Source organism: Sturnira hondurensis, unplaced genomic scaffold, assembly GCF_014824575.4.
Source record: "Sturnira hondurensis isolate 20B ecotype Veracruz unplaced genomic scaffold, ASM1482457v3 Scaffold0014432, whole genome shotgun sequence".
Lineage (NCBI taxonomy): Eukaryota > Metazoa > Chordata > Mammalia > Chiroptera > Phyllostomidae > Sturnira > Sturnira hondurensis.
Window position 1 is genome coordinate 3,217,096 of NW_028087063.1, and position 24,306 is coordinate 3,241,401.

Genomic DNA, 24,306 nt, shown 5'->3' on the forward strand with positions numbered 1-24,306 from the left:
TTAAGATGTCAACAGAACCATGTTCCAGCTTCTGGAAGGTCTTGGCGGTCCTTGGAGTTCCTCATTTTGAGCTGCATCACGCCAGGCTCTGCCTCTGTTTTCGCATGGCCTTCTTCTCTGTTTCTATGTCCTCTCTTTTTCTCATACGGACACAAGTCATCGGATTCAGGGCCCACCCTAAATCCAATGTAATATCATCTCCAGATCCTTAACTCAAAGCATCTGCAAAGACCCTACTTGCAGATAAGGTCACATTCATAGATTCTGCGAGTGGAGATGAATTTTGGGAGGATACTGTTCAACCCACAACAGCCAGTAAATGTGTTACTTCTGGGAAGAAGCGTCAAGACCTAGCCTGCTATTTGCCACTCTCTCTTTCCCTCCCCCACCCCATGGCAATCAGCAGGGCTCTGATGGGGTGCTCCCTCAGCCTGAGCTCTAGGGTTACGATGAGGCAAAGCAGAGCCCCAGCTGACCTACAAAGGAAGTACAACAAGCATAGAAATAAATGTGTCATCTCTCCTGACAGACATCATTGACAGCATTCAATAACTACAGTCCCGCCCTTCAGAGATATTCTCAGCAGCTAAGGCAGCTACCCACTTCCTGCCTTACAAGTGAAAACACCCTTTAACACGGGCGGTAACCCAAACCAGTTTGTGGCCTCACTGGTCCTTATAGTCCCAACTCTGTTGGCAATATTTCACTGCACTGTATTTCCTCCTTGGGGCTAAGGTATAGAAAGAAATAGATTTTTAAAACAGCCTTTTGTATCCTTAGAGAGGCACGTTTTCTAGGGGTAAAAAAAGAATGAGGGCAAGTGCACATGGGTGACCTCTGAAACTAACTACGGAGAAGCTGACTGCGTGTCAGGCTGTCTCATTTCCAGTTTCAGAAGAGGCCCCCCGCCCTGCAGCAGCCAGAACCTCTGCTGAGAAACCGTTGCTCTCTGCCGGAAACCAGGGCCCTCTCGGCGCGCTCCTCGCTGCCCTGCTGCGGCCACATGTGCAAAAGTGCTTGAGACATTGTGCCTCATGAGGTGTATTTATTGATGCCCCATGAGTTCTCTGGGTACACCTGCCAGTCTACTTTTCTCTAATACTGGTTGAGTTGCTTATGGGCATGGGCCAGCAGACTCAAACTATCATCAGATGGACTTTAAAAGGGAAGTGGATAAAGTAGGATCAAACTGGCAAACAAGAGGGACGTGCATATTTGGAATCATGGAAAAGGTCGCACAATTCCGTGTCCCTCTAACCTCACTTATCTGCCTGTCTTGATTGGCAGCCCGGGCTTGAAGGCCCCCACATGCCAGCTGCTGCAACTTCCACACTCTGTTCCCTAAACACAGGCTCCGTGAACCACAACGGTAAAGCGGAACAGAAAAAATTCCATGGAGACTGGGCTGAGAGGGATAGCGCTCAGAGTGTGGTACCTGGATCTGCAGCATCGGCAGCACCTTGAAACTTATTAGAAATTGCAAATTCCTGGCCTTATGTCAAACCTCTTAAACCAGAAACTCTGGGCTGGGACTCAGCAAGCTGTGGTTTAGGGAGTCTTCCAGGTCACTGTGGTGCAGACTGAAGTTTGAGAGCCACTGGCTTAGGGTCAGGTGGCCTGTTAGGGACGTGATCCATCTTGGTGAAAATATCATCAGCAATTCTGCCTCCTTTGATTTGGTGGGAAAGGCCCTCCTAGGGTACAGTGGAGAATCCCTGGGAAGCCTGGCTGTCTCCTGGAGCACTGGGCATTTTCTATTAGCTGTGGTCACAAGTGCTTGTCAGGTGGCCGTGGTGCCCAAGCGACAGAATCCCGCCAGCTCCAAGGGAGGCCTCTCGATGGAGCGAGAATTCTGTAACATCCGCTGTGAAGGGGCAATACCCTGCTGGTGTTCTGGTGGAAACCTATGTGTACTTCCAAGGGCCTTGAGGGTCTCTTTAGTTCTATATTTAGTGAGTTTAGCAGTGGTTCAAGAAACTGGTTTCACTGTGGTTTACAAACTACCTTTTTTGTGTGCCCATAAAGGTACTGGCTATATGACATCTGTGCCAATCTCTTGTGAGTTTCCATTTACAAGGTGCCATGTTGATGAAATGTACCATTCTTTTATATGGTTACCTAATTGCACCTTTTTGTCTAAAGAATGAAGTAAACAAACCAAAGATTCCCTGGAGGGAGGACAGGTCAATACCCGTTTCACCAGACGACAAATTCAGACGCACCTCCATGGCAGTAAGTGAAGTAGGAGAGAAACAATTTATTTATACTCTATCATAATCCAAAAGAAAATGATTCATTTATTTACGACAGCCATATGGGCTAGACCACCTGGAGCTGGTGCTGGTATGTTAAGGTAAAGGGCTCATCTTAGCTTCCACTGTCCTTAAGAGGCAAGCGGCATCCTTGTCCAGGAGAGTGATGAGTGCTTCTGCCCCTGGAGATGTAAGAGCAGCTCCTGACAAACAAATCAGTCAGATTGGCTAAAGGACATCTCCTTCTTCTTCAGGCAATTCTCTTACTTTCATTTGCCAGTACTGGGTTGCCTAAAAAAGTCTACTGTGTCCCTTGCACAGCACGCAATCTTATAAACCAGAATTTTTTTTTGCATAAACCAGATATGCAAAAGTAAGATAAGAAGATTTTTGCTTAGAATCTTATAAACCAGAATTTGGTTTTGCGGGCATAACCAGTCCTTTACTGGAGAAAAAGTTGTACTTCTCAATCTTTTCTTCCTCTGAATCCTCACTGTGTTTTGCAGCGTGGCAGACATGGCCCCAGAAGGCCAATGGAACATGCTTGTGGCTATTTGTGCTCCAATAGTCACCCCCCTTTCCCTCTCTCGCCTCTTTGGAGGCTGAGTCCTATTCCTATCTAGCTTCCTTTCCCTTCCCAAGAAGTGTCTCTTCGCTAGTGGGACTGTAAACTGGAAGAAAAGCTATCAAAGCGCAAAGGGAAGGAATTGATAGCAATATATGTAAGTGTGTACACATATTGACAGGCTCATTTCCATGCAAATGAAGATGTTCTCAGTGCCTCTATCTGACACCCTATGTATCTGTGTGCTTGGACACTCTGATGGGAATATACACGGCTGGACTCACCCTGTGGAGGCAAAGTGGACAGCTGCCGATGGGCTGTGATTTGATTTTGCTGCGGGGACCTCTCCACGGCTACTCCAACTGGCCCAGGCTTGTTGCCTGCTGGGAATTCTCACAACACCGGCCTCTTTGGATTCAGGTACTGAAAGTTGTTTAAATGCAAATTATTTTCTAGGAGGTAGAGACATTATCATTCATTAATATTTGGACTTTAATGAGTTTATCAGCTTAGAAGGGAATAGGCCAGAGTCTTTTAGTAATAGAAGCCAGAGAGATAAATGTTAATGGTAAGTGGGAAAAAAATAGTGAGATCTGGACTGCTACTGAAACTATAGCCATAGACTCAAAGAACAGCACAAGGATGCTTGTTACCTGGTAAGCAGTAAGATGAGAAAAGGGAAGTGGGAAAATGGGAAATAGAGTGCCTCCTCAAACCCACAGGTCATTTGTGCCTGGCGTTCCCAGAGTTTGTTCCCTAAGTGGGAGTATTTGTAGAAACTCTTGCTGAGTCACTGATATATTTCACATTTGCTGTGGATCATTGCTTTCAAAGTTGTATTTATTTAAAAGTCCATGGCTAGGTGCAGACAAAACCCCTGCCTTCATGGGACTTGGCATTTTAGAAGTGATGTGGACTCCAGCCAGTGGTGTCCACGGTGTTGTGGCTGCGACGAACAGATTCACACGGACCGCAGAAGTCCTGTGGAGGAAAAGGGATGGCACGGCCACTCTCTAAGGGAAAGAGGGCCTTGACCCCTACCTGTACAGGCTTTTATTGCTTTTCTGGAGCAGTACTTCGAGGAAGGTTTCCCTTCATTCATCATTGTCAGGCTGTAAGGATCAAACAATAGATAACATTCAAAGAACTTTGAGGGCTTATTCGGACTCAGGGTCAGTTAGCTAAAGGACCATTAAACTTTGGGAAACAAACTTATTTCCTCCTCAGACCCTTATCAGAAAATTGAGAGCATTCTTAGCAAAGCAGGTTTCATAAGATTTTGCGTATTTTTTCTTAGGCCTGATCATCCCTCCAGGAAACCGCCCATTCCTGCCCAGGGCTGCACCCACTTCCAGCATTGTTTCAGGCTTAAGTCCAGGAGGGAAGTAAGATAGCCAAGAGATTAGGAGACTTCTTGCAGACAGAATGAGGACTCAGGCTATGTCAAAGCGGAGAGCCAAGGGTCCATTACCCCCTTTTTCTATAGCTTCCCAAGTCCTTCCCTAAGGGCCCCTTCATGACCATGCCTGTCTTACGTCATCTCTCCCTTGAGGAGTCTTACCCATCATCTGCTAACCAATCTTCCGCCTGGGGCCAAGCAGAGTGAAGTAAAAGCGGGCAGAGGCTGCGCCTCTACCAGGAAGGTAAGCTTTGTCTCCTTAGAAGCTTAGACTCCCAAGGCCTCTTACTCAGCCTTGGCCACGGGGGATTAAATCTTCTGAATCCAGGTTCCCAACAAGAAGGGAGGTGGGGGAGAGACAACAGGCACAACTAACAAGGGAAATGTGGTACATTTATTAAATGGTGATAGAAGCCACAGAGAAAAATAAAACAATGCAGGGAGATGGGGAGGGAGGGCCATTTTAAATAAGGGGGTCAGAGAAGGTCACTAGATGGTGACATTTCAGTAAAGAGTGAATGAAGGGTGAGCAAGCTGGGTAGATGTGAATGTGGAAACCATTTGCAGCAGAGGGAACAGTGACCACAGGGTCCCGTAGCGGGAATACCCACGCCTGCCGTGTCCGAGGAAGAGAAGGGGTACGTGGAGATAGAGGTTACCTGGGCTGGAGAGAGTGGGCGCTGTGGCCAGGTGAGCATGAACGCCACAGGGGAGGATGGTAGGAGCTGAGGTCAGAAGATCATGGGGTGGCCCAGTTCCTGCAGAACCTTATACAAATTTAGCTTCTACCCTGAGGGAGAGGGTTTTGAGCAGGGCATGATATCATTCACCTTGCAATTTAATCGTCTACTGATGGGGTTAGCTAGAGGTGGTAAGTATTTTTTGCAGGCCATGAGGTATCTGTTGCAACTCCTTGATGCTGCTGTTGTAGCACAGGGTAAACTAATGAGTACAGCTGTGTTGCAATAAAGCCTTATTTACAAAACCAGGCGGCAGGTCAGACTGGCCCATGCTGATCCTTGGGCTGCTATAATCCAGAGGAGAGATGAAAGTGGCTGGGACCAGGCGGTAGCCATGGAGGTAGCAAGACAGGGTCAGATAGTGAGTATCTGCTGAAGATAAAGCCTGCCGGATTTGTGGTCATACCAGATGTGGCTTGTGAGAGAAACCAGGGAGGACTCCAAGGTTTTTATCCTGAGCAACTGGAGAAATAGAGTCACTGTTAACTGGAGTGGGAAAAAACTGAGAGGCGAGGTTTGATGGGGGAGATGGGGGTGCGTATCAAGAGTAGGTTTGAGACATGGAAATTGAAGATGCCTTTAGGACAAAGGAATTGGATTCAGTGACCCCACCTCCCCTTCTAGCTCCAACATTCTGTGTCCCTGCGACTGTGAGAGAACAAGCACGTGCCCTGCTGGCATCTGCTGTGATCGTGTTCTTTGGGGAGACCTTCCACACCGAATTACTTCATCTTTCCCAGACGCACTTGGTAATTATGCTGGCTAGAGATCAGTCGCTGCAAGGAAGAAACACCGAAAGGAAGGCAACTGCCAGCTGAAACTAGCTAGGGGACTTGGAAGAGCTGCTTAAAAGCTGTATGTGCCCGGGGAGGCTTTGAGGGCTGGAGGCAAATTCCCGAGCATCCTTGTTCCCTGGGGCTTATTCATAATGGAGGGTTGTCAGTCAACCAGGCTAAGCACATTCAATGTTCAACTTGTTTTCCAAGAAAGAGCAAACCATCTTCAACTCCACCTCTGCTCTGCTCTTAGCATGGCCACACTTCAGACCCCCTGGCCCTCTGCAAGATACCCCAGAGCCCTGTGTTCATCCTGATGACCCCCAGAGACCCACAGGACACAGATGGGGTCTTTGTCTTTGGCTTCTCCAGGCGAGTTCCTGATTTTCTCTCTCATCTTTCCTCACTGGAAGATGCATCTTCTCTCTGCCCAAATTCTTTCCACCCAAGAAGGGGCTCTGTGCCAGTGGGGTTGTTTGCTGTGTGGAGAGCTGGCAAACCACTTTGGGAGTGAGCTGATAGGAATATATTTAAAATGTGAGCATTTATCAGAAGCAGCAGATGGAGGCAACAGAGTGGAGCTCCCAGAACCGAGGGCAGGGTGTGTTTCATTCAAGTGGAAAGTGCGCACCATCTAGACTCAGCTGGCACCAGCTCCTGAAACCAGTGAAGGGAAAGAGGAAAACAAAAAAGGCCACCTTTGTGCTAGGTTGGGGAGGTCACAGCCCTCCCTGACTGAGTCCTCCGTGCCTCAAAGACTGCATTCACTCCAGGGTGTGAAAAAAACCCTTCCACCGTCCCTTTCCTTCACAGCTTGACTTCCCTAAAGCTCAGTAAGTTTAGTAAAAGTTCTGAAGCTCAGAACAAATGGAAATACAGGCCATTTCATTGATAAGGCATTAATTCATTCAACAGGTATTTGTTCTATGTCTCAGACATGCCAGGAGCCGTGGAATACTCTGGGACAGAGAAGAATCAGGCATGTATATATGTTGCAATTCCGAAATATTAGAGCTGTCAAAAGTATGTTTGTTTTCATTTCTTACCACCATCCCCACTCCTAAAAGTACAGATACATTCAAGATCTATTCTATTTACTATTTGAAAAAAAAAGTGTATTTTTTTAGCAGTAAATTCCCTCAGAGCACAAGTACCAAACTCAACATGTTAGAGGGGGAAAAAAACAATAACAGTACTTCAGAGTGCCCCTTTGCCCAGAGCGCCATGGGAATGCCATTCCGTGTAGAAGGCCAGTTTTAACAGCTGACCTAAGGTCCCTAGAAGGGTGTCCAGTCATGCAGCCAAGGGCAAACAGTTCCCCTTCCATACCCCATGAACCTTTAGGGAAACGCTTGCCTTCTGGGGTTTTTCATCTTCTTTTTTCTTTTTACTTTAGACAGTTTCTGAAAAGTGCTGTCAATAAATAAACCACATATTTCTTCATATTGTCTTTATGTGAGAGTCCCCACATGTGATCCTTTGCTCTATTGCGTGTAGAAGATGTTATGCCAAATGCCCTGGTCAGGATTTATCCTGCCTTCCCTTGGTGCCACCTGGGAGGCGTAACAGCAGATTTAAATATACCAGGTTGTGTGCTTCGCTCTTCCTCACGACGCACTGTGACTTCCTCAAGGAATGTGCAGCACAGTGCCCGACACAGCTGGCACTGAACGTGTCAAATGTCTGTATCCTATGCAGAAATACATGCAGTTATGAAGAATAAAAAAGAAAGGTTACCAACCGTTGTCCGTATTTATCAAGTTATCTTCAGTGTAGATATATTAGAAAACATTCAGTTGTTATGAATGACTATACCACTAGTCCACAAGCTCTCAGAGTTGTTTTATTTATTAATTATTATTATTTTAAGACATTTATTCCGTTGAAGATTTAATCAGTTTCAGACTGTGTGATTCCCTGGGAGGTAGGAAGTGATCAAGAAACCATCCCGGCCTACAAACCACCCTCTCCTCTACTAGGACTGGGCCAGAACTGGGTTTGGGAACTAAGAGAACACCCCTGGAGGAAAGATATGGGGAAGCACTGGGGGTGGAGAGAGCGGCTGTGTGAACTGAGGCTTGAAGGAAGTGTTGTGTGGATCAGGCTGACCAACAGTTCTCAGCAGGAGATATTGCCCCTTCTGGGGGTTTGGGAATCGTAGGGGGTATCACTGGTGGTTGCTGATAGGAAGACAGCACTGGCATTTACTGGACGGAGGCCAGAGATGCTGCATGTGCTGTCATGCATGAGTCAGCCCTCTGTAACAGAGAACCCTCTGCAGCCAATGTGGCATTTGAGTGCTCCATCCCGGACATTTACGTAGGTGAAATTCTGCTTACTAGAATGCTCTTAGCCCCAAACCCAACTCTTGTCACGTATAGCCAGAAAGCATATCCTGCACAGTTTTAATAAAACCTTCATTTTGCAAGAATAGACTCTCTTATGAGCCAAAGGAAGATCGTATTTTGCCCTCTCTGGGAATTTGCCAGGAGTCGTATCATTGACTGTCTTGTTGCTCATGGTGTTTGTGTCACCAGTGCACCTGAGTCCACCTTCATTGGTGTTTGTCCACCTCCAGTGAGTCTAGGCAAATGCTTCATTACTTTGTTAGGTCTTTGAGAGCCATTGTCTCCAAGCATTCACATATAGAAATACATATTTTATCTCATATTACTTTCTTTTTTAAATTTAATTCTTGTTCAAGTGCACAGTTTTCTATCTTTTACTCCCATCCTAGCCTACCCACCCCAGTGCTCCCCACCTCCCTTCTATTTCCACCACTGTTAGTTTTTGTCCATGTGTCCTTTATACTTGTTCCTGTGAATCCTTCCCCTTTTCCCCTGAAATTCCCTCCCCTCTCCCTTCTGGTCCCTGTCAGCCTGTTCTCTATTTCAGTGTCTTTGGTTATATTTTGCTTGCTTGTTTGTTTTGTTGTTTAGGTTCCTGTTAAAATTGAGATCATATGGTATTTGCCTTTCACCGCCTGGCTTATTTCACTCAGCATAATGCTTTCCAGTTCCATCCATGCTGTTGCAAAGGCTAGGAGCTCCTTCTTTCTTTCTGTTGCATAGAATTCCATTGTGTAAATGTACCATCGTTTTGGGATCCATTCATTTGTTGATGGGCACCTAGGTTGCTTCCAACTCTTGGCTATTGTAAATTGTTCTGCTATGAACATTGGGGTGCATAGGTTCTTTTGGATTGGTGTTTCAGGGTTCTTAGGATATAATCCCAGCAGTGGAATTGCTGGGTCAAAAGGCAGATCCATTTTTAGTTTTCTGAGGAAACTCCATACTGTTTTCCATAATGGTTGTACCAGTCTGCAATCCCACCAACAGTGAACTAGGGTCTTTTTTATTATTATAGTTAAAATATTATATAGGATTTTTAAAATTATGAGCATAGATACGTTATCCAGGACATTTATTTCAAGATAATAAAGGGCAGGTTGCATTTTTAATAACTAAGAGGGGAGCGTTGAAGGCTGAGGACCAGTAAGATGGGCAAAATAGGTGGAAAGAGCATTCTAGGAAGTACAGCAGGTCCTTGAATAACATCGTTTCATTGTAACATTGATGAGAGGCAGTACAGACTTCATTCTTGTCTATATCAGTCAGCCTATGGTAAAATTGGTTTTGTTAGACATGATTTTGCTTAAAGTCTCAGAAGCTATCAATCCTGTTAAGTAAGGTCTCATGGTACTCTAAAGTTTTCATGTGTGCAGGAATCACCTGAGGGTTTTGTGAAAATATGGATTTGGTTTAATAGGTCTGAGGTGAGGCCTGAGAGCCTAATTTTCTAACACTCCCAAGTGATGCTGAAGTTACTTGTCCATGGAACACACTTTGAGTAGCGAAGATATACACAAAGAATTACATGAATGAAGGTACAGAGGTTTGGAAGAGCATTTCTGGGAAACAACTAGTCACTTGGTATAATCAGAGCACAATGTGCAAGGTGTTGTGTGGTGAGAGATGAGATTAGAGAAGGAGGCAGAGTCAGAGCAGGCAGGACTCTGTGCACTGTGGACCTCACTTTCTAGGCAGCAGAGACCCTGGAAGGATTTCAAGTAGAGGTGTGTGAAGTGAAATCTCTGACAGCGTGTGGGATGGCTCTGCTGGACATGAGGAGTTCAGCAAGAAGGATTTTATAATTATGTTGCTTAAACATAGAAGTATTGAAAACCTGAATTGAGGAATCCACCATAGAAGTAAAAGGATGGAGACGAGCTTGGTGGTTTGGAGTCAGATTTACCGGGACTTAGTAATTGACTGAGTAAGAGTGTGGAGGAGAGGAAGGATCAAGGATGACTTGCAGTTCCTGGTAGGAGCACTGGGCGAACAGTGATGCCACCGACTGACATATGAGCAGAAAAGTAGATGCAGGTTTGGAGCCAAGGTTCAGGAAAATTGGCTTTCAGATAAATGAACTCAAAACACAGAAAGATGTCCAATTGGAGTGTGATGTGAGGACTTTTATTAAAAGTGTATTGTGTTGTAGAGAAAAGGGAATGCTTGTGCACTGTTTATGGGAATGCAAATTTGTGCAGCCACTGTGGGAAACAGCTTGGAGGAGGTTCCTCAAAATCATAAAACTACAAGAACATATAGTCCAGCAGTTTCACATCTGGGTATATTCCCAAAAAAATAAAGATCAAGCTCTCAAAGAGATATCTGCACTTCCATGTTCATTTCAGCATTAGTCCCAATAGCCAAGATATGGAAGCAACTTGTATGTCTACTGACAGACAAATAATAAAGAAAATGTGGTATATATGAGCAATAAATATATTGCAGCCTTAAGAAAGAAGGAAATTCTGTCATTTTCAACATCATGGATGAACCTGGAGAACGTCATGCTAGATAAAATAAGGCAGACACAGAAGGACAAATTATACCTGATACCAGTTACATGAGGAATCTGAATTAGTCAATCCCATGAAGCAGAGAGTGGAATGGTAGTGGCTGGGGCTTGGGGGGATGGTATCAGCCAAAGTGCACAAAGTTTGGTTATACAAATAAGTCCTACAGATCTGCTGTGTAGCGAAGTGCTTGTAGTTAACAATATCATATACTTAAAAATTTACTGAGAGGCTAGATCTTATGTTAACAGTTCTTATCACAAAAACAGTAATAAATAAGAGGGCAGAAGTAAATTTCTGAAGGTGATATATGTTCATGGAAAAGATTGTGGTGATGGTTTCATGGATATATACTTATCTCTAAACTCATCAAGTGGTATACATTAATTATATAAACTTTTTTGTATACCAATTATACCTCAATAAAGTGGAGATTTTTTTTCAGTATATTTTTTTGGTTATGCTACTGAAGTTGTCCCATTCTTTCTTCCCTTCATCTCCTTCCACCCTGTAATCCCCTTCCCTCTAGCATTTCCTACCCCATAGTTCATGTCCCTGGGTTGTACATATAAGTTCTTTGGCTTCTCCCTTTCTCATACTATTCTTAACCTCCATCTGTCTATTTTGTACCTACCATTTATGCTTCTTATTTCTTGTACCTTTTCCCCCATTCTCCCTCCTCCCCCTCCCCACTGATAACCCTTCATGTGATCTCCATTCCTGTGATTCAGTTCCTGTTCTAGTTGTTTACTTGGTTGGGTTTTTGTGTTGTTGTTCAGTTGTTGATAGTTTTGAGTTTGTTGTCATTTTACTGTTCATAGTTTTGGTCTTCCTTTTTTTTTTAAGATAAGTCCCTTTAACATGTCATATAATAAGGGCTTGTTGATAATGAACTCCTTTAACTTGACCTTATCTGGGAAGCACTTTATCTGCCCTTCCATTCTAAATGATAGCTTTGCTGCATAGAGTAATCTTGGATGTAGGTCCTTGCCTTTCAGGTCTTCAAATACTTCTTTCCCGTCCCTTCTTGTGTGCAATGTTTCTTATCAGAAATCAGCTGATAGTCTTATGGGAATTCCTTTGCAGGTAACTGTCTCCTTTTCTATTGCTGCTTTTAATCATTGCTGCTCTCCTTATCTTTAATCTTGGGGAGTTTAATTATGATGTGTCTTTGGGTCCAACTTCTTTGGGGCTCTCTGAGCTTCCTAGACTTATACGTCTATTTCCTTTGCCAGATTGGAAGTTTTCTTTATTTTTTTACATGAGGTTTCCTTTTTTTTTTGCTCTTCCTCTCTCCTTCTGGCATCCCTATGATTTGGATGTTGGATCATTTAAAGTTGCCTGAGACATTCCTGCCTCTCCTCATTTTTTGAATTCTTGTTTTTCATTGTGTTCTGGTTGAATGTTTATTTCTTCCTTCTGGTCCAAATAGCTGGTTTGAGTTCTGGTTTCCTTCCTGTCATTGTTGGTTCCCTGTATATTTTTCTTTATTTCACTTTGCATAGCTTTCACTTTTCCCTCTATTTTGTGACCATACTTAACCATTTCTGTGAGCATCTTTTCCCCCCATTTCTTAAAAATATATTTTATTGATTGTGCCATTACAGTTGTCCTATTGCCCCCTTCATTCCCCTCCACCCTGCACACCCCCTCACCCACCATCCCTCCCTTTTGTTTATGTCCACGTGTCACAAGTTCTTTAGATTCTATATTTCCCATACTATTCTTGCTCTCCCCCCTGTCTCTTTTCTACCTACTGTCTATGCTACTTATTCTCTGTACCTTCTCTCCCCTTCTCCTCCCACTCCCCTGTTGCTAACCCTCCATGTGATCTCCATTTCTATGGTTCTCCTCCTGATCTAGCTGTCCTCTTAGTTTGCTTTTGTTTTAGGTGTGCTTGTTAATAACTGTGTATAAGAAATTATTATTTTTCATATTTTTCATCTTCTTTTTCTTAGATAAGTCCCTTTAACATTTCATATAATAAAGGCTTGGTGATGATGAGCTCCTTCAACTTGACCTTATCTGAGAAGCACTTGATCTGCCCTTCCATTCTAAATGAAAGCTTTGCTGGATAGAGCAATCTTGGATGTAGGTCTTTGGACTTCATGACTTGGAATACTTCTTTCCAGCCCCTTCTTGCCTGTGAGGTCTCTTTTGAAAAATCAGCTGACAGTCTGATGGGTACTCCTTTGTAGGTGACTGTCCCCTTATCTTTTGCTGCGTCTAGGATTCTCTCCTTCATTTTAATCTTGGCTAATGTAATTATGATGTGCTTTGGTGTGTTCCTCCTTGGGTCCAATGTCTTTGGGAATCTCTGAGCTTCCTGGACTTCCTGGAAGTCTATTTCCTTTGCTGTCTTGAGGAAGTTCTCCTTTATTATTTGTTGAAGTAAGTTTTCCACTTGTTGCTGTTCCTCTTCCCCATCTGGTACCCCTATAATTCGGATGTTGGAACGTTTAAAGATGTCCTGGAGGTTTCTAAGCCTCTCCTCATTTTTTTTTTTTTGAATTCTTGTTTCTTCATTCTTTTCTGTTTAGTCATTTTTTTCTTCTTTCTGGTCCACTCCCTTGATTTCAGTCCCAGTTTCCTTTCCATCACTATTGTTTTCCTGCTCATTTCCCTTCATTTCAATTAGTTTAGCCTTCATTTGTTCCTGTAATTTGTGACTAAAATCAACCAGTTCTGTGAGCATCCTGATCACCAGTATTTTGAACTGTGCATCTGAGAAGTTGGCTATCTCTTGGTTGCTTAGGATTGTTGGCTCTGGGGCTTTGAGCTGTTCTTGAGCCATAATGTTTTGGTCTGTTTGCATCCGTTACGTATGAGAGGCGGAGATTAGGTGTTCACCAAGGCAGGGCAACCCAAGTTGCTGGGTTGTGACGCTGTGTGTGGGGGTGGGATCAGAGAGGATCAATGGCGGTCCCCCTCTGCTGCTTCCCACAAGCTGCTGGGGCCTGTGCAGTATGTCTCACTGCTTGCTCCTTTGCCCGGTTTATCTGTGCGTGAATATGTGACCGGGGTCAGCCAGCCGTCTTGTGCCCTCACTGGGTCTTCCCATTGCCACCCCATGCCTGGGATCTGCCAACCACCGCCTACGCACCTGGGTCAGTCTGGCCGATTTTTCCTGCAAAACCCTGCTCCACCAGCCGCTGGCTCCACACCTCTTACCTGTTTGGCTGAATGGTTCGTTGTTGTCAGACTTCCATACATTTCAATTTTCCGTGTTTTGGTTGTGTTTTTGTTACTAAATCTTTGCTGTCTTTAAACTTGGTTGTGCGAGGAGGCACAGTGTTTCCACCTACGCCTCTATCTTGGCCGGAAGTCTGTGAGCATCTTGATTACCAGTGTTTTGAATTCTGCATCAGATAGGTTGGCTATTTCCCCATTACTTAGTTTTTTTTTCCTAGAGTTTTGATCTGTTCTTATATTTGTGCCATATTTCTTTGTCTTGGCATACCTATTACATTGTTAGGGGTGGAGCTTCAGGTATTCACCAAGATGGGACAACCCACATCTCTATGTCGTGGTACTGTATGTGAGGAAGGGGTCAGAGAGGGAACAATGCTGCTTGCTTGGCTTTCTCGCACTTTTAGTCACTTACCCTGCTACCCACAAGCTAACTGTGCCCTTCTGGTGCTGATTCCCAGGTGGTTGGGCTTGTGTATGTTTTAGGATCCCCTGGGCCCCTCCAACAAACTCTCCTGTGAGACTGGCAGTTTCTCCTGCCACTGAAACCCCCACAGATTTTTACAGCCAGAGGTTTTGAAACTTTCTTTTCCCAGTACTGGAAAGCTGGGTTACATGGTCTGCCTTGCTCCCCAGTTGTTCCTCCTGGTTTATCTGCACAGGAATGTGGGTCCACTTGGTCTGCCAGCCACAGCCCAGCCACATGCCCTCTCTGACCTGGCTCCTTGTCTTCACCCCTCCTACCAATCTGGATGAATGTTTCTTCTTTAACTTCTTGGTTGTCAAACTTCCATACAGTTTGATTTGGGGGCAGTTCTAGTTGCTTTTTGTTTTTAAATTGGTTTTTATCCCCCTTTTAGTTGTGCAGTGAAGTGAAGCATATCTACCTACATTTCTGTCTTGGCCAGAAGTTCTCCTAAAGTGTTTTTTTTTTTAAATGTGTATTGCATTTCCCTCTATCAGGCATCATTCAAACAGGCATGTTCACTTGCCATATTCCAGCAAATATCTGAAACTACAGAGCAAGAACATGTGCAGTCCCTACAAGCTCCAAGCCTTATCCAGTCTAGGTGATATACTAACATACTTCATTTATTATAGAAAGTTGATTAAGTATTATAATCACCTGGATGTCAGTTGTCAGTAGAAAACACAGGTGCAATAAAGTTTCTGCTTTCCAGGGTCTCTCTTTCTGTGTATCTCTCTCTTTCTCGCCCTCATACACACACACACAACCATAATTCTGTCTTAGCTCCACCTCCCCTTTTACAGATGTTGGCATGGCAGTGAGCTTAAGGGGTCCCATGAGGTCATGATCCTGGAGTCTCAGTCCTGTACTTAATTGTGTCAAACTCCATGAATACAATGAACAGCTAGTCTTCATTGAGTGCTAAGGGCCAATTCTTGTCTATAGTATGAAACTGCTTTATCTCCTTCGATTTTCACAATAACTCTAAGAGGAAATTTTATAAATGAGAAAACTGAAGCCTATAGAGGTCATGTAATTTGCTTAAGGTCACATGAAGAGAAGAAGTGATAAATCTAGCCTTGACCTCATTTCTTTGCTCACTCATGCTACAATTCATTTCCTCTAACCTCTCGCAGTCATACTGAAATAATAGCCATCCCTGTGGTGCTTCACACCTCTGCTCCTACTGAATGCTTTTGCCTGGGATCCTCCTCTCTGATATTCAATTGTCAAATCCTACTTAATATTTTGTCAAAATCCTTCCCAGGGACCTCCTGACTTGATGCCCTGTATACATTTCCCATCTCGCACGTACCACACTGCTCTGTAACTGTATCCTTCCCTCTCTCCAGGCTGTGGGCCCCTGCAGAGCAGGGCCATATCTTAGTGCTCTTTCCTCAATGTGTTGGGTACAGATTACTGTGCAATAAAAGTTTTTGATTGGTGTGTATGTCATTTGTGGGTTCTCAGTAATTTTCACTGGATGTAATAGTGTCTGGGAAGTATAAACCAGTCTCTAAAAGAAGTACACACTAGCAATGGGGAAAAATGTTTGGAAAATCATAAGTTTTTAAACACATTATTTATAGATTAAAATTTTTAATAAAAAGTAAGTTTCACAATGGGCTTTTTCTCCTTCTATAATCCCTCACCATTAACATTAGGCTTAATTATTTCATTTTAGTTTACTAGGAGTCAATATGTAATTTAAAAATCTAATTGTTATTAGAGCTTTACTAAATAATAACCTTTAATAACTACCATGACACCTCAGCACATAAAAACACTTAATTTTTAACATAATTGTTAAGTAAAACATAATGGAAACAATTACACACAACTCTACTCTTTGACCAATTTTGAGTTCAAATTCTCATCTTGTTTTTCTGTAATGCTCGTGTCTGCAGCTTTCTCTTTTTCCTGTCATTTCTTTATTGAGGTTTAAGTGGAAGAAGATGTATCACAGCAAAGAGGGGGAAATTAACAGACTTAATAAAAACAAACAAAATACATTTACTTTTAATATACAGGAAGATATTAAAATGTCTACAAGCATATTTAAGTTTGAACATTTAATTACACTTTTCTGTAGCATGTATTTAATTTTGTTATGGATTATCAAGTAGTTAAAATATCTAGAATGCTGTCTGTTCTGGCTTTTGTGTTCAGAAGAGGGTCTGGAATGGGGTGCACCCCCAACCACATTTACAGCTCCCTAAAATCACTGTGTTTGTTAGAACCTTCAGGAAACAATCACTCTGATAACCTCAAGTAATGTAAGTTTGTTGCAAGATCATGTTTCTCAAATGCAGGCTGTACCTCAGAGAATTACATGAGTTATCAGCCTGGAGGTGTGGGAAACAATTAGGAAAAAAATGTGGCATACCCTCCCTAAGTTGTTCAATTTCATCAAAAGATTAAACATTAATTTTAATATAAAATTTAGTACAGATCTTTTAACAAGGAAAATGCAAATGTCTCATGAAATTTTAAAGATAAAAACATGAGACTGCAAAGAAATCGAACTTGTGACAAGCTGCCTGGGCCAAGTCCCAGACTATACACTCGTTTCTTACCTCCGGTTAAGGGGGCAAGTCAGAGAAGTATTTACTGTATATGACTCACGTAGAAATGAAGACAGTAAAGAGCAGGAGCCATACAACAGCGATTGCTAGAGATTGGAATACTAAGGTAGCTAAAAAAAAAAAAATCCAAGATGGCTCTGACAAAATGAATTATCTTGACATCACCTCAGCAGCTGACTGTTTCATTCTGTATCCTTAAGATAACACTGCCCAGGGTCATATGCCCTCTCCCACAGTACTTCCTGCCCCCAGCCAACACCCTCCCCGCTCCTTTTTTATCTTTCATTTTCTACTTTGTTATAGCTTTTACTGTTAGTAGTTTCAGTATATCCGGTGGTCTTCCATAGCCTCTACAGCCCACTTTCTTTCTGGGTATCTTTTGCTTCTGTTCCATCTTTCGAATGCCTAAGCCAATTTGTGAATTAGATGCAAAGCTCTCCAAAGGAGAGTGATTAATTCCTTCAATTAATCACCATTATCTCTATTTTGACGAAGGTTTTGTGCCACGCTGCCTCCCAGAGCACCAGCCAGCCTATGTCTTGCTTGCCATCTAGTTCAGTTCCCACGACTGGTGAGGGTGACTGTGTCAGTGGAGTAACACAGTTTAGGGATTAGAGTTACGTCACTTAAGGATTGATTCATATAGGTTTCTGCAGAAAAAAATTGTCGTGGCTTTCTGACTCTTGTCTGTTCCGAAACAGTCCTTCTAAAAGATGCCAGGAATGAATTTCTTTGGCAGGATTAAAGATAGGGGGTGAAAAATTTCCTTGAACGTGAAATTCTGGGGAAACATAAAAATTTAAAGAATTGATGTTTGTTTGAAGGCACCACCTATGTAATGCAGATATCCTTTCTTATTTGTTCTTCTTTCTCTTAAAAAAAAAGTTTAGTATTTCAGTTACGGAGGGTTGAGTTAAACATACTCCCTAGTTCCTAGCCCACCATCACTATTGGTCCATGCAAGGCCTCCCTTGATTGACTTACTGATTAATTGGATTCCTCGTCTCAGTACCTCTGATGGAGGTTTTAATGTGCAGCTGGAACTCACTCTAAAGGGAATAGCCTATACCATATAGAGAACCCTCTCATTCTTAGATTACACCAAAAATAACTTTTCTATGTTCAATGTTCTCAGGTATTTCTTGTGAAACTCTACAGAAAAAAAAATAATTTCTTTCTCAATTCCATAGCCTTTCAATCCCATAAAGTGAGCTATTATAACATGTGAACCTTCATTTTCCTATGTAAAACATTGTTCCTCAATTATTTCTTCATATGATGTGTGCTTAAGACAATTTACCACCTAGTCACCTTCCCTTGGACACATTCTAGCTTGACAATGTCTTTTTCAAAAAAATAGTAACTTAAATATTTAAAAATAGATGTGCCCTGTCAGTATAAAATGTGGTGGGTATAACCTCACCCCTCCCTTCTTTAATTTCTATTTCTATTAATTCACCATAAAATTTGTATTATTTTTTAGAAATAATACCACATTTTTGACTCTCAGTGAACTTTAAATCCTTTTTAAGTGAACTGCTGTCAGTTCAGAGCTCTCCTACCTTATATTTAAGTAGTTGACTCTTTGAACTTAGATGCAGAACTTACCATTTAACCCTATTAAGTTGTGTATTGTTAATTTTATTCTATCCTTCTCCTTTGTCAAGGTCTTTTTCAAGTTTGATTATTTAATATGGTTTATCAGCTTTTACTTCAACTTGTAGTCGTCTGCAAATTAGATAGACAAAATTTATATTGAAATTCACCTAATTCGCTGATTAATACATTTACAATTTCAGGACAGAGAAGAGAGAATTTGAGTGCAAAAAAGAGTTATGTGGGATGTTGATCAACCATGCAGATTTCCCAGTTTTGTTTCCAAAAATTCTGATGAAGTGTGGGATGGAACTCCAGGAATGTGTGTTTCTAAGGAGCAGGTGTGGCTCGCATGCTTTTGGTCCTCGGTGACACTCTGAGTTTCCTTTCAGTGTAAGTTGACAGGATGTGCTCATTAATTCTGACAGGGCGATCGTCTAGCACAGTGGTGGACACATAATTAATACTGAATGAATGTGTGAAAGGATAAAGAAATAAAGGACACGAAGGAAAGTTTGGCTAATAAACCCAGTTTGTGTTTTCCCACTTTTATAACCCAGCCAATATGACTGACTTTTTCAGATACTTGGTAGTAAGTAAATTATATTGTGTCTTTGGTGTTCCCTAGTGGGAAATGTGTATTCTGCAGGACCTATTCCTCGGGAGCTTATGTTGTCTACGAGTGATCCCTGCTTTCCCTTTTAAGGGCTCCCAGATTGTGTGTTTAATTCCTCTGTCTGGAATTGCACTGAGAATGAAAAGAGGTGTTCTATCAAAACCCAGCTATCTCCCTCTACTAATGCCTGTTTGGTTGATAAGAAATTAGATTATAATTTAAATGTCTGACTTATTTGGTTCCCTTCAGGCCATGTTGCTATCTTTTTCAGTTTTAACATGTTTGCTGATGAATAAGAACCCAAGGGCTAGATAATTCAACCAGGAGGAAATGCTTACTTTTCTTCTGTATTTATGTCTTTGAAAACTTGCAAAATCCACAGAAAGACTCAGAGAATAATACAATGTTCTTAACCTGTTCAACAGCTGTTAGCATTCTGCTGAATTTACTTTCTTATCTTGCTATCCTCGGACAGACGTTCCCCCTGCCCCAGCTGGTCGCCGGGTTCCTTCAGTCTCCTTTGGTCTGGAGAAATTCCTTTTCCCTGCTTTCTGCCTTTCAAGTTGGGCATCTGAATTTTCTGTCTGTGCTCTTGGTTTTGTTCATTTGTTTCATATTTTTATTTTTGAATCACAAAGTTTTACATATTCAAAACCTAAAATAAAGTGAAAAAGAACTAAAATATACCAAGCTTTAAAATGTATTCTTAAAAGGAGACTGGGGTAGAACGTCATGGTGTTTGCCGTACGTTTTAAGGAATCCGATAATAAATAGAGGAGGAAGGGACAGAGGCTGTGTGGGATCAGCATGGAACACTGTGAAATCTAAGGAAGTTTCAACGAGGCCATCAGGAACTATTTCCAGACAAAATCAGCTATCGGGTCAGTCTCTAAGTCTCCAAGAAAGGGCCCACTTAAATACTCCTGCAAGCAGAACACAGTGATGGATTTCAGATCCCAGCCCCTAGGACTACTGGAGGAGTCCAAAGAGGTGACTAATGGGCTGATACACCAGGGCCATTTCCCCTTCTCTGTTGGGTCTTCATCTGATTGATTGCAGGAGCATCAAGGCCAAGTGTCCTCTCCCTCCATTCAGGACAGGTCTGGAGGGTCCCCTCTGAGGCTCTGTCAAGACTTCATCCCAAGTAACCTCTCTCTCTGCTCAGTCCTGCTTTCTCCCTTTGGCTACACCTGGTGCTGATTTTCAGAGTGTTCCCTAATACACTGCCCATGCACCCATCTCCAAGTACTGCATTCTTATTATCTATAAACATGTGTAATCCTTAGGACGTGGTAAGATAGGTGCTGTTAGCACCCCCACTTTATATGTGAGCAACCTGAGGCACAGAGAGTGACTAAGCGACTGCCCACAGGTACTCACAGAGCTGGAACATGTCAAGGCTGACGCTGACACAGGCATCTCACAGTCCCCGCCACCCCGATCTGCCACACATGGCTCTCCTCTGTGACACAGAGATTGCTCTTAGCATGCCCTGTAGCCTAGTTCCATCATATCCATAGTGTCTTCAAGATGCTTCCCCAAGCAAAGATGTAGAAAAACTTCTTGGGAGGGGATTTGTCATGATTATGTAAGGAAGACAGGTAAAAGCAGTTGAAACCTGAATCCCTATTCTTTCACTGGGCTTTAGCCTTAGCCAAGGAGTTCAATCCACCCTCTAAGCTGATTCCCCAGAGCGCAGTTTTCCTCTGGTGACATGATACACCTGCCACTCCCACTCTTGCAAAAAAAAAAAAAAAAAGAATGTGGAGAGCACTCACTCACACACACACACACAAAAGGAGAGGTAAAAGAGCTTCTCTTCCTAAGAGGAGAGGTACTTCTTGTTCCTGACCTATTTGCATACACATGCAGAGCTTGTATAATGTAGTTTAACCAGCCTATTTAGCATTTATGCATTCTGCTCTGCTTTCAACAAGCTCTTTAAGATGTGACTTATTTAACAACCATGTTCATAAATCTGCAAGGTCAAAGTAGCCACTTCTGTAGGGAGACTGAGGGACTATCAAGACTACTGGTGCAATTCACAGTTGGGAGATCGTTCCACTCCTGTGAGTTTTTCAGGCCAAACGGTAGGGTGACCAACGGTCCTGGTTTTTCCTGGGGTTGAGGGGGTTCCAGAATGTGACACTCTTGTTGCTGAAACTGGGAGGGTGCAGGCAACCAGGCGGGTGATCGGCCTGTAATGGACGTTTTATGGTCCAGCATGTTTATGTTACAGGAAACACCTGCTTTTCTAGTGTAAGCACTTTCTCTTATCTCAAAAATATTTGTATTTTATTATTAAAGCAAAAGGTAGAAACAGTTGCAGGAAATAAAGAAGAAACTGAAAACTACGTGTGAATTCACAACGCACCCATGAGCTCTCCATCAAAGAGCTCTCTTTTGATGCTTTCCATGAGCTTTTCTGTGTGTGTGTGTGTGTGTGTACATGTATTTTACAACTAAAATGGTGCAGTACAAACACTTCTGTGTCCTGATTTTCACTTAGATGAGCATTCTCCCATTTCAATAAATACTTTTTGAAAACACCATTGCTAATGGTTGCATAATTTTCATTAAGGATGCTTTACTTAACCATTCTCTCGTTGTTCCGCATTTAGGCTGATTTTCGCTGTTAATGATAATGTTGCAGTGAACATCTTTGGGTTTCTAATTATTTCTTTTGGAAAGTTTTCCAGGGCATTATTTGGTGAACAGTTACGGGATTAGTTAAAGCGACTGAATCCTGTCTCCAAAACGCGTCTGGGAGGCACTGTGTGTCAGCAGCGTTGGTGCCTGCCCCAGTGAACTCCTGCCAGCTCTCAGTACTTTTCCAGTCTTCACCAGTGTTACCAGTTTAAAAAAAAGGAGTAGGTTAAAAAAATTCTAAATAATCTGCATTTCTTTGTTACTTATGAAATGCAAACCTTTCATAGCTTTCTCATTTGACCTTTTCTATACATTTTGTTCATATATTTCCCCAGATTTTATATTCAGTCTTAATGTTTTCTCAATTTGTATGAACTCTTTATAAACTCTAATAACTTTTTAAGGTCATACTTTGTTTCAAATGCTTGCTTCTTCTAATACTTTCCGTGATCTGTGGTTGAATAGATGTTTTTAAAACACTGACCCTTAAAAATCCTCAATGTTCACGATTTTTAAGCAGCATGTTAAGCTGCACGCATGCACACACACACCACCTCCCTTGGGAGGGGCCTACGCTTCCCTTTAAAAATCTTTCTCTCATCTTTTAGCTCACCAGACTTAAAATTATTCTGTTACATTTGAAAAGAGTATGTGTAACATCTATGTCACGTTGGGAAAAAATGGTAAAACGAAATCACCACCCCACCCAAGAACTAAAGCATACCAACCACTCTGCATTCCCCACGATGGTTAATTTTATGTGCCACCTTGACCGAGCCATGGGGTGCCCCAGGTTAAACAATATTTCTGAGTGTGGCTGTGAAGGTGTTTCTGGATGCAATTAGCCTTTGAATTGGTGGCCTCAGTAAAGTACATTGCCCTCCTCACTGTGGGTGGGCATATCCAATGTGCTAACGGCCTGGAATACAATCAAAAGGCAGAGGAAGGAAAAATTCACCCTTTTTGCTTCCTGCCTGCCTACCTGAGCTGGGGCATTGGCCTTCTCCTGCCCTTGGACTGGGATCTGTACCGTCATCTCCCTGGTTTCAGGCCTTTGGACTAAATCACACCGCTGGCTTTCTTGGATCTCCAGCTTGCAGATGGCAGATCACAGGACTTCCTGGCCTCTCTAATCACATGAGCGAATTCCGTATTGTAAATCTCTTCCTATATATGCCCTGTTGGTTTGGCTTCTCTGGAGAACCCTAATGCACCCCCAACCTCAGATCTCTGCCTTCCTCAGGATGTAGCTACCACCGTGCTTTCGTCATTATCTTTCCCTTGCTTTTTTGAAAAAAACACTGTTACCCTGTGTATGTTTGTACCTTGAAGCGTATGTTTAGTTTTCATATTCTTGAGCTTTACAAAAATAGGTTCATCTTTTATCCCATCTTCTTGGTCCTTCTTTTTCTACTAAGTAGTATTTTTAAGATCTATCCATATTTTGTGTGAAGATATAATTCATTTATTTTTCACCCCTGGAAAATATTTTATTTAATGAATACATATATTAAATGTATACATATATATATATACACACATGTGTATATGTGGTAATAGAATTACTGGGTTGAACTATGCATGCATGTTCAATTTTATAAGCTATTGCTAAATTGTTTTTCTGAGCAGTTATTTAATTGCATCCCCAGCTACAGAGCAAAAGATTTTTGTTGCTAGCCTTCCTTGCCAACATGTTGATATTTTCAAGTATTGAAATCTGGTAGTCATTTTTCACTTAGGAGATTTGCACTGCTTTGAGGCTTATTTGTCCAAGTTCTTAAAGACTGAAAAGCAGTTCTCAAAAACAAATCGAACCTCTTTTGATTTGGGCTTCTGGTTTCTCCTTGAGGTCAGTCACCTTGGCATGGTGGCTTTCCAGTAAAACACTTAACAAGCTGTTCATAGTGTGTCCTGCTGAGCCTAATGATCAGCCCTTCAAAGAAGAGGCCCCATCAGCCTGGACAAGTGAGCAGCAGACTGAGTCAGGAATTAGGAATCTCGGGCTCTCACCTGGTTCTGCCCCTGCAGCTTTGCAGGCCATGCATATATGTCACGTCACCTCCCGGCGTCCCATCTGCTCACTAGGCATAATGGAGCTGACCTTCCTCCCTGCCCTGCCGTGAGGATGAAACCCTGTTGTGGAGCACTTTGAAATCTTTGGATGAAAAACATGACAGAGGCGCCAAGTGTGGTTGTTACCCGTGCCAGCATCACTAGAAGACAGCATAAAAATAGGAAGCAAAGAAAATTTCATTTTACAAAAGCTTCAGTGAGAAAGTTGGCTGGTCAGGATGTCATTCCCTGTTTTTGATTCACATAAATGTTGGCTTTTATAAAATTTTTTTAGATGTACACATTGTTGTCTTTGCCAGGCAGAAACCCTTTGATCTTCCCCTTCCCTGTGACATTAGGTAAGTCCCAGATGCAGACGGAAGCTTAATACCTTAGGAGACAATGGAATCTGTTCTTGGTGGTTACCACACAAGTCTTCCTTCTTGTGACAAGACATCAAGACCAGAAAGTCTGAGAGGAAGTTACAGATTGTGGCATGGAGGGGAACTATGCCTCAACAATGTCACATCATAGAATCCAAGACATCTTCAGCTAAG

The 24,306-nt window shown here is 42.5% G+C and overlaps 1 long non-coding RNA gene across 1 annotated transcript; it reads right to left on the reverse strand.

Moving 5' to 3' along the window:
- Positions 1 to 7,123: 7,123 nt before the first annotated feature.
- Positions 7,124 to 17,163, reverse strand: LOC118999010 (uncharacterized). The gene is made up of 2 exons (XR_005069017.1): positions 16,863 to 17,163; positions 7,124 to 7,422 (listed from the first exon to the last, which is right to left on the reverse strand). It is a non-coding gene; the product is annotated as an uncharacterized LOC118999010 (long non-coding RNA).
- Between the last annotated feature and the right edge of the window lie 7,143 nt (positions 17,164 to 24,306).